The 11,815-nt window shown below is 33.1% G+C and overlaps 1 long non-coding RNA gene across 1 annotated transcript; it reads right to left on the bottom strand.

The window, feature by feature from the left end:
• Positions 1–6,207: 6,207 nt before the first annotated feature.
• Positions 6,208–8,094, bottom strand: LOC128675014 (uncharacterized). Its single transcript, XR_008405223.1, has 3 exons — positions 7,964–8,094; positions 7,031–7,105; positions 6,208–6,311 (listed from the first exon to the last, which is right to left on the bottom strand). It is a non-coding gene; the product is annotated as an uncharacterized LOC128675014 (long non-coding RNA).
• Between the last annotated feature and the right edge of the window lie 3,721 nt (positions 8,095–11,815).

The following is an 11,815-nucleotide window of genomic DNA, read 5'->3' as shown; positions in this document are numbered from 1 at the left end:
TGACTTTATTTTAATGAAATAATAATTTTATTTCAAGTAACCAAGAGTATGTAGTGATATTATTGGTTTCACTGATGTAGTAATATATATATTTTGTTTATATCAACCCTTCCTTGATAATATATTGACAAGACATAGTTACACTGAACCGTGACCCAACACAGGCTTAAAATTTTCATCAGATAAGACAGTCTTTTAAATTACGTTATAAAATATTACAGAGACTTTGTGCTTGGGAAAAGCCTGTGAAATAATTAAGGAAGTGTACCTAATAAGGCTTTTCCATTTGCATAACAAATTTGTGAAGTCCCCTTGGAAAAATATTGCTACTAAATCCTTTGACAAATCAACCGTTGCTTTTCTCAGATTTGTGGAGATTATTTCCGGGGAAAAAAATGGGAATTTTTTTTGGTTGTAGATTGATTCGGCTTCAAGTGCTCTCAAGCTTCGCTTTTGTAATCGAATCTGCAGCGTGTCGCTATGTCGTATGCAGATGACCAGGAATAAAACATATGGAGGCGACTTTACATTATGATCGTTATATAAAAGTCTGCCATATTTCGATTGCGATCAAATTGGGAATTTTATATACTGTTCTGTATGTTAAGTTTGTTATGTGTGTTATCAGAATTTGAGAAAAAAATATGGAAAATCTTTATAAATAATTAATAGTTCTTTGCAAGTCATAATAAAAACACGTGCAAATAAATTTCCTTATAGAATTACTCGACATTATTGTATAATGTTGTGATTTCTATATTAATTATGTATGATATATGAAAAATTCGCTCCGGCTACGTGGTCAGACGTGTAAAGATTACAAAGGTAATCTTTACAATATTAGAATATAATTTTCGATAAACATTTTATTTTCTCAACTTTACATATAAAGTAATGTCTGATTTTAATATAAGACAATATCTGTTCTTGTACGTAGGCAAAAACTCAGTGTATAAACGTCTTCAGTATACCTTGTATTGTAGGTAAAGTTGACAAATACACGAAGTGTAGCTGTTGGAGTGTGAAGCCACCTGATATGGTATTGGATGCAGATGATACAGAAACACATGCGGGAGTATAGATTTTGCTGAAGTGCAATTTGTACCTTAGAGAAGTTAAAAGATAGGTATGCTTATGAATTAAGTATTTTGGATATCAAAGGTATTTTTATAAACTTTAAGCAATGATTTATGAAATATGTCTAGGTAGAACGATTAATTTAACAATAGCAAATAAAATAAATCAGATTTGCCTTTCCGTTATTCGAATCATTTCGGATACGTATATAAAGCATAAAAGAAAAGGGAATAATGACGCTTCTTTTTGGTAAAAAGTTCAAACAACTCCCAACTTTGACATTAGCTTGTGAATTATCGCGGTCTCTTTGGTGTCATTTGTGAAGTTTAAGTCTCAAGTTTGGACCCGGGAATTCTTCGGGAAAGTTTGTCCTGGACGACGGCCAACTGGTGGCCAGGTCCACACACCACTCAATTTGCCCAAATGTTTGTTTTAAAACGTGCTAACTAGCAACGAATTTAAACGCGGAAGCTAGAAATGAAAATAAAAAATATATATTTCACTAACAGGCAAATTGGATTGGAAACTGACTCATTGGCTTCGTGGTAGATACCGATGAAATATTTTTTTGTAAATTTATTCAATACTCACGCGTTTTTTTATTGCGCAAAATAATATTACGAACGACTAGATGTAGCGTGACTTCCTATCAATATTTTATTCATCATATTATCTTCATGTATGAAGCTCCGGACTTACTGCATGATGTTCTCGATACACATTTCAAGTGGTTTTTTTTTTAAATAATAAGTATTATGAATTTTTTAGGAAGTGTTTTATGTGAAAACTTACTTAACTTACTGTCGAGAGGTCGCATCCCAAAGCGGTTTGGTTTCAAAGTAAAATATTTTTTTTATATTAGTAGGCTTAATTTTATTCATACATATAATTGTTCTCCTGGGAAATGAAGACGAAGAAGCTAATGTCAATAAGAGGTGTTACAACTTGCTTTGTATCCCCAGAGATTGGAAATGTTCAATCAAAAGAACAGAGCGAGATAAAGCCGCAAGGGATTTTCAGTATGTATTAGGCAAGTTTTAATTGAGTTTTTGCTACACCCTCCTCACAACTTCCGAGTCCTTTCTCTGTTTAGAATTAGATGGACTATTTGCATATTATATAGTCTTCACTAGCTGTTTTTCACTAGCGCATTTGTAAAAAAAATCAACAATATTTTACTTACCTTCTTTAATTCAGCCTTTGGTTGGTTATCCTTTTTTTTAGAACATCTCTCTCTTATAGTTTTCCGGTTGCTTCCTCAGAACCCAGGGTCCGCTTCCCTGAATTTTTATTCTTCATTTAGCACGGTCTTCGGCAATCTCAGTTTCCAGACCATTGACACGCATATCATCGTTGTGGACATCAAGCCAGCACTACTTGGATTTACCCTTCCTGCCAAGGCTTTTATTTTTGTACAACGTGATGATGACCTTTAAAAAATAGCCTACCCATTCAGAATCCGGAACTGCCACAAAAGATAAAATGAATCATACAGCGATATGAGTCTTTCAGGTATAAATTCCTGTAAATATAAAAGCATCAGTTTAGAACCAAAAGGATTTTCATTTAAAAAGCGACGGCAACATGAACGCATGCAATCTCTTGACTCATAACCTCGAATAAACAAGGCTTTTTCAGACTAAAGCGAGCTGTAGGGGGTAGGGCTTTTTGTAACGACAATAAATGGCTCTTCTAGCACATTGTTTGTTGACCGCTGTCTCAAAATGTAGGCAGTACAGCAGTAAATACAATGAAAAGAACATGGGTTGATTTCTCTCTTTAATTCTACCTCGATGGATATTAGCCAGACAATCATAGGACAGTTCTATATGTATAGAATATGGTCTGCGTAGTCTTTTCACTATATGTATGAAAGTATGTCTGTCACCCTTTCCTGTGTTCACGCCTAAACGCCTAAAGTTGACTAAATAGTTAACATTGACGTTAACTATAACCTGCGTAGAAAAATCCAATGGCGTACATTGAATTGTCTATTCGAAGTGAATCACCCTTATTGTAACTTGACAAATATAACTCTAACTCTTTCTCTCTCTTTTAAGTTATTCTTACGTATTATTTTTACTTTGGGCCGCTGACTATGTTTATAGCCAGCAACACCGACGCAATACCACTAAAAGAAATTTATTAAAACTATTCAGACATTAAAAAGCATAAACAACATCCCAAGGGCGAGTCGATGCCGTTACTAGATGTTACATGAGATTTATTCTACTTAAGGACTTTTATTGGTTGAAATGGTAAAAAAATATCATCATTAAAATTTTGGGAAAAGCCATTCTTTATATTAAAAACACTCGGCTGCCGTCCTTTTCTTCAACTAGGCAGGACATTCAAACGTGCGTTCATCAAGACGATATGATTGTTTAATCTATGGAAAATGACAACAAAAGTAACTTAGGGTGGGTTGCACCGTTCGCTCGCAAAGTACGCAACTCGCTAAGCTTGCAACTCACTCTTACTTAACTAAAAATTTTTGTAGTCCTATTTAAATTCTCGATATTTTAAACTTACTGAACCTGAAATCGTGCTAAAGTGCTTTTCAGTGCTTCAGTGTCTATTCCATTTTCACTCTTACCAGTTTCCAGTTGAAGACATACTTTTTAATTGGACCTTCCGGTTTGCTAAGGTTGCTTAATTGAAATTTTTGCATTTCAAATTTGGAATCTTAACAGCCGAGAGATTAATCAACTTAAGTATAAATTAAGGAATCGTTATTTTAATTTATTTCGTGTGAAGAAAGATATCCAAAATGTTTTCGAAAATATCTTACTAAACCTTCCTCAGAAAAATCACACTATCTATTGATGAACCGCATATAACCATCAAAATCCGTTGCATAATTTTAAAGATCTAAGCATACATATGGACAGAGGGTAGCTATTTATAATAATATGTATGATTTCGATAAATATTCTTAAAGTATCTACGTGGACTATAATAATTTAGAAATATATTTTTTTATATTTTACACCAAACAACAAATTAAACTAACTAAAAGAGATTTTGAACTGACGACACTGTAAATCGTCTACCAAAATTAACTTTTATACCAAACGAACTAATTTGTTTTCTTTTACCTTTGAAAAAAGAATTTAAAAGTAAAGTTGGCACTAGCGAGCAAGGCCATAAAGACCATGACGTGGACGTGCCCGCGATATGCCCAGCTCATTTTACAGGGTTTCGTACCCACTGGACCTTCCAGATTCGACCCAAATGAATAGTTGACCTACCAAAATAAAAATATTATTAATGCTATATTTGGATGTCATATTTGGTATCTCTACTGGTAACCATACATTTCGTTGATGTAACCTTGGTCTTATTACACAAAGTTACCATTGTCTTCCTATGATTTTATAGACGTAGTATTATGAATCAAAATAGACTTTTTAGGAAATTATTTTCGGGGTGTTAATAAACGTTTTATTGTAGAATGCATAGGTTTAAACTAATATTTGATTAATTTTCAACAATAAGATAATGTAACAAAGAAAGAGAAAAGAGAGTAAGAATATATATTTAAGGTCCAATTTTTTATGTATTTATTTTATTGAATAATTTTTACTTTATGCTAGACTTTTGATGGCAGGTCAAATTGACGAACAGTATATGTGAGGTCGAATTATAAGGATCCAGTGGGTTGGGTACTACCTTTAGGAGCGGGAGATGTTAATGAGAGATCAGGATTTTCAATTATCCCACTTCTTAAAGTGGATTTTATCACTATCCCGGTCGAGGTTTATTATAAAATGATATCAATATTGAATATCAATATTTTTAAAATAATAATTATTAGTATTGATATATTTAATATTAATTATTAATATTGATATGTTTACTATTAGTAGTTTAATGTTTATTATGTTAGCTTCATGCTCTTTCCTATATTTAAACGCAGGTGCGCTTCAAAGAACGAAATTTTAATATTTTTTGTACTTCTCGAAGCGCACTTTTTTAGTGCGGTTCGAAGAATAATTTTGGTGCGCTTCGAGGAATACCTCGTCAGTCTGTCACACAGTTCTGTCTGTCATTAACCGAATTATACCTAATTTTTGCATGTCCTTCAGTTTGTATGACCAATTATTGTGATCACCCAATGGCGCACGCAGGATGGGCAGTTTTTAAGATCGAAAATAAAAGCCTTTATCAACAACGTTTTTGTATATAAAACTTATTTCAACTATTCTAACACCGTCCTATTAGGAACAGGTGTAATTTAGTTAGGCCCACTTATTTCTACAATGATATTGTATTAACATCAGAAAACCTAACACGCAGGTCACGGAAACTAAACTTTAATGCTTTCCTGGCGTGTGAGACAAGTTTGAAAGATTGCCGCCTTTCATAAATCTAAGGATATTTTACTGCTTTATAACATACTAGCTTTTGCCTATTGTTCCGTCCAAGGCAAAAAGCCTATATCACTGGTTTTCTGTTCATACATCAAAAATCACCTCAATCTAACGCATTCTGGTGTTATAGAAGAACAATAAAAAAACATACTTTCAAATTTATAATACGTGTCTGTTTTTTTTTTGTTTCTTACCTTTCTTCTGGGTCAAGATAATTAAGTTATAATTATAGATGCTTGTAAACATTGAAAAGCATTTTACGTAAACGTATTTAATTACCCTTTGAATGTCAATTATTTTTGTCCGATATTACAGTCACATAAAGCTACATTAAATTTACGATTATACCACGCATGGATTTAATGTGTAAGCTGTTAAATCCACAAATAAGCAAAACGGATCGTGTAAAATAAACGAAACTTTGATAATAACAGTGAAATATCGACTGTGCCCGGCTACAAAGTAATTATAGAAGTGAAAACGTTTCCTGCATTCGCGCTCTCTTGGAGGGATTATACACAGAAAGCTATTAAATTTGTTACAAGCTCTTTCCGTGACTTCATTCGCGAGAACCTAAGATATATTTATGAAAGAAATTAAAGCAGTACGAAAATTGTTATATTATTCCGATCTAATAATTTATATTGAAGCACTAATATCCATTGCATTAATATATAGACTTACTTCAGAGAAAGTGCAAAAATGTTGTAAAAATATTTATAACACATTACAGCCCTATGTAACAAATACTTAGCTAAAATCCTCAGTAATTTTTTATCAATAACTTACGTCAACTGGGTGTGGCCGTCATCGCCATCATCTGCAGCTCTCCTGGTAACTGGTATAGCAGTATCCATAAGTCTAAGGAATTTTAACACATAAGTAATTTCCTTTCAACAAGCAACCGGTTGTACAACATGTGTACTGGGGATCTAACCAGCGGTTAATGTTGCTAACAAAGTTTTCTGTTTGATTTAAGAACCGCCTGGTGAGCGGGGTGCGGGTTAGTTAACAAAATCGTTATATCTCTGGGATTATCTGTGTTTTTAATATTATTATATTATATGAATTTTTATTTTAATTATTCTTATATTATTAGAAATTGTTATATTATTATCTATTTTCACATTTCTGTTTATATATATTGTAAAAAAATGATAAATTATTAAATACCATTTTTTGGAGACGTATTTTCAAATTATATATTTACTATTTAGCTTTTAAAACCTATGAAAAAACTGTTCATGGTAAAGATGTTAAAGTGAAGAAATTTATTTCTGACACTCAACAACAACTCAGCAAGTAAATCTTCATGAGCAGCTGAGTAAATAAAATACGTATAGTTAGTTACATGCCGTTAAACTGATATTATTAAGTTAAAAAAAAAACATTAAATCTCTATAAGAAGGGGATAGTCCCGCAGTCACCCTAATACCTATTCTAACAACAAAGACATGAAAAATGGTTGCGTGAAGACATGAATGGGATGAAGGTACCTCTTATCTGTGAGGAGATTCAGAACGGGACGCAGGCATTCGTATTCAAAGCGTTTGGGGAGCGTTGCATAAATATGTACTTACACAGTAGAACGTCACACCCCATCAAGTATATAATCTGTGGCAATAGCGGCGAGGATAAATGCATGACAGCTGTGTCTGTAAAAAAAATGGAAAAATGGCGAATTTTCTTAACAGGGATCGTTCCAAACTACTAGTAGTTTATAGCTTTGAGAAAAACTAATTTCATGTGAAAAAGTGTCCATGAAGATCTTATCCTACTTCCTACTATAGTCTTTCACACAAAATGTACTGGACAAATTGTTATGAAATTTGGTAAAGGAGTCGAATATAACCTGTAATAATACATAGAGTACTTTTTATTCCAAAATTACCACAGGAGCCAAGCCCCGGAGCGCAGCTAGTATTACAAATGCTAAAGTTTGTGTAGATGTATGTGTGTATGTTTGTTACTTTTCATGCAAATTCTACTTGACGGATTGTTATGAAATTTGGTACACGGGTAGAATATAACCTGGAATAACATATTTAATCAAGAAATTTTACTAAAAAGCCTTCGAAGTTTCCTTTCGTATGGTTCCTCACTGGAAAAAAGGACCAACCTGAGCAGTTCAAATATTTCAGTCAGGTTAGTTATAATATTTTCAGAAGACAACTAAGCAAAAATTGAAGACGTGATCAATGATTTTGTAACTTTAATCAATCTGAGTTTCTTTTGAACACCAATTACATAATAATATTAACTAAACTACTTCATAGTTATATAACCAACCCAGCTATTCCGTGCTTCGGAAAACAGGATAACTGTCAAGCGCATTTAATTGGTGGCACTCATTAGTAGCACTTTATGTTGGTTAAAAACTCAGTTTACAGTATTGGCCACTTACACACGAAGAAAAAGAAATAAAAACAAAGCCTCATGAGGCAGTCGAGCAAAATAAAGGGAGAACATATAAGTTGCGTGGAGAATGGTTCAGTGAACTTCCAAGTTCTTACCCGCGGTCGCATCGCGTGCTGCGCTGCCGTGTCGCAATATTAACAGTCATTACAAAATTTCCCAATAATAAGCCTGGAACATTAGCTGAGCGGGGCACACGAAAACAGAATTAATAATGGGCCAACTTCGTGGTTAATTTTGTCCGCCATCTGCACAAAATGTAGGAAAAATACATTCTGCCCGTTGTGTATTCCGTAAATATGCTGCCGTTAAAGCTCGCTCGATGCAAACTCGGTTTATTAAATCAGGAGCCGTATTCTCGAGAGGCTTTGTTTAAACACAGAAATTTATAAATACTTTCTACGACTTTTTTTTTCAAGCGCTGCTTTGTTTTTTCATCCAATATACTTTCGTAATATATAATTTACTACACAACTATAAAATAAATATTTAATTAATATTATTACAATCACAACTTTTGATAAATGTGAATGAATATGTCAAATCAAATTGTTTAAAAAACGCTAAATTTATTTTTAATAAAACATATGAATTCAAAAATATCGTAACGACGCAAATTTAAATCAATTTGAAAAACTTTTGGGTAGTCATATTTTTACAAGAGGAAATCCGTAAACTGAAGCCATTAAACTTTGCTGCAAACAATTGCGGGTTCTGTTTATTTAGAAAAGTTCCGTGGAAGCGCGGAACACAGTCGATGAAACGACTCGAGAGTTTCCGTTTGAGATTTTGTTTAGTTTTAATCCAGGTTTAACAGAGATCAAAGTTGCTTTTCTTCTATGCTGGTCTAGAGTGAAATAAAAATAAAGAAGTTATCAGCTGATTCACCTAGATATAGTTAGTCAAAGAAAATTATTTTTAATGTCCAAATAAAAAATATTTTCATGTCTCCAAAAATATTTAAATGTTACATTGTGAAATAGCTCAGGCTAACAATAAACACCAGTGAAAATTATTCTCTATATTAATTTTAATCTATATAATTTATAAAATTATTCAATTTGGATTTTTCAGTAAACGACATTCAATATATTCAATGGAATCACTTACTTGGAATTCAATGGAGTACTTTCTATCGAGAAACTGCTATATAACTGCTATATAGTAGCTGTTTTTAGCAACAGCATTTTAAATAATACAGGAAATTTCCTGACCAACTTTGAAGACTGTTTTTGATAGAAACAAGCCACCTGCGTAGCAAAAGTCGGTTACGAAACCCAGATTTCAAACTCCTAAGCAATTATTGTCGCGGTTAAGTTTCTTTTTTGATAACTTTTAAGGTTTCTTCGTACCAGTAAAACTTTTGTGTTTTCTTGTTTTTCTGTGTGTATGTATGTAAAATTAATTGTGTTTAACCAAACGTCTTAATTTGCTAGTATTTCCAGTTTATTCGACTTAGGTTATTTGTATTTCCCTACCACTATGACCTACTGGTGGATTAAAAGGTTCAATTTCTTATTGGTCAAATTTTAGAATATCCTAAGGTTCTGTTAATGATTTGCTCAATATAGCATTTTTTTCAAAAAATATGCAGGCAAAATTCAATGAGCAAGTTTTCCCCGCTTCGAGCGGATCGAGAAGATTCATCAATGTGTCTATTAGAGTGGACTGCAGCGCTCCCTAGCGGGCCATTCTTTAATTTATTGAAATTCACTAAAAACCCGTGATAATGTAAATGTATTAGCTTCACACCGGCCGGAGGGGACCGTAACGCTTGTATATCTTATTCATTAAACGAATTCACCAGCTCTTGGGAATTTTCGGTAGTTATTTTAAGGCAAGTATTCTTTTATTATGTACTTTTTTACACTGAGTTGACGATTTGAAATAAAATTTTAACAACATTTTCTCTTCGTTTACATTTATTTACAAATAATCTTCAGTTTCATAATTTTTTTTGATATTTTCGTAATACATGTAGAAAAAATAAATAATAAGTTGTAATATGGATTAGCTTAATCTACTTTTATCCATATCTATTGCCGGCATAGTACAATATTAATAAATTCACGGCCTCGCTGTGGCACAGTCAATAAATTACGTTAGAGGAAATGAGACTGGCATGCCGGAAAGAGGAAAAATGCTAATAAAATTGTACCTTACCCGTTAATCTTAACCCGCGCACAATTTTGCCCAGATTTCAGATATCTGTTCAGATTATTATATAATTAGATTTACGAGTATAGTAAAAATTAATGTAAGAAATGGAAAAACAATGATTTTTCCTCCCACTGATATACTGCTGTTTTATCATAAAATACGAAATGATTTTTTGCGACTAAACAAAATAACTGGTCCGGTTCCGATTGCTCTCTTGGCTTGTTGAGCTTGGAAGCCCCGGTGCGGCTAAACATGACACGAAAGATGAGCGCGTAGCATACTAAATCATCACCGCTTTCTGCTGTCAACTTACTATTCAACTCAACTATCAAAAACAAAACTGAACTACCTTTACTCTTAAAGTAAACGACACTTGAAACAAGCTGCCAAGGGAAATACGGCAAGTATAAAGGCAACTGCCATAAGACTTAATCTCATTTGCCAGCTAAACAGACTTTTTTCGAACGAGTAGAGCCAGCACTGTATCCGACCATGAATTTCCAATTTAATTAAATGGAAACAAGAGAATGGTGTGCCCTCTCGTCACCGTTCAGTTAGTTTTTACCGGCCAGTGATATTTTAAAGAGTTGTCAGTTGCAAGAGAGTTCCGTATTTAAATTGTTTCTACCTAAATTGAATCCATAGGTACTAATATTATAAATGCGAAAGTTTGTCTGTCTGTTCCGCTTTCACGGCTAAATCGCTGGACCGATTTTGATGAAATTTGGTATGCATTAATTAAATACTCTGTTTTTCAAATTTGTATTTTTCATTTTTTATTTATTAAATTATTGATATTAATAATTTGGCGAAGGATTTTCAGAAGTGGCTAAATAGAAGCGCTATCTAATATATATCTATCTATTATTTATATTTACCTTTATAAATAATACCAAACTGGAAGGTTACTTGCTTATATTGATAACCTATAATCGTGCTAAGCTAATAAGTTTTTTGAGAGTTTAAAAATCTCCCCGTAACAGCAACAGTAATGAACATAGTTTTGAGAGAAAAAATAGCAACGCAACCCTAAAACAGTGTTTACTGGACGAGGATTTATGGCTTACTTCTCATCCGCTTTATCGAAATCTATTACTAGATTAGCGCTATCCAGTCGCAGGTAGCAGTGAAAAATTTGGGCTTCGCTCGTAGAGCTCTTCACCTATTATTTAGAAATGACGTGTTATTTTTATACCATTTGTTGTATAAAAAATACATTTCGTTCCACCATCACCGACTGAAATGTGCGCGATTTTATTCGGTTATATTTTATGTGATTGTGTCAAAAGATTTATTACCATACCGCTACATTAAAACATAGCTGTGTTATTCCCAGAAAAAAGGCTCGTCTAATAATGCTTTTATTCAATATGGATTAATATTTTACTATAGTTTTCACTCACCTAGTAAGCGAATTACAAACATCTATGACAGTGTTTCGGTTTGCAACCAGATTAAGTAAACGCTACTCTCTTGTAATTTTTTGGGGCACCCGTTATTGACCTAACTAAGAAATTCATCTATATTTTCCTAATATTATGGTTCCGAAAAAAAAACCTGTTTAGTCTTTTTTTATTTACCTCTATTGTCCTACTGCTGGACAAAGGCAGTCTTCCAGAGCTCCCTATTTAGACAGATTGACCCGACAGATTTAAAAGTTAAAATAATCTGAAATTGTAAATGCTGCGAAACCTTAAGACTATATTCATTGGAACTGTGCTATTTTTGTGCGGGAACTTTGTGAATCACGTAGACAAGAGTCGCGTGTCTGTAAGAGGAAAATCGTAGTA

Source organism: Plodia interpunctella, chromosome 13 (assembly GCF_027563975.2).
Source record: "Plodia interpunctella isolate USDA-ARS_2022_Savannah chromosome 13, ilPloInte3.2, whole genome shotgun sequence".
In the NCBI taxonomy this organism is placed as follows: Eukaryota; Metazoa; Arthropoda; class Insecta; order Lepidoptera; family Pyralidae; genus Plodia; species Plodia interpunctella.
This window is presented reverse-complemented; position numbering and strand designations above follow the sequence as displayed.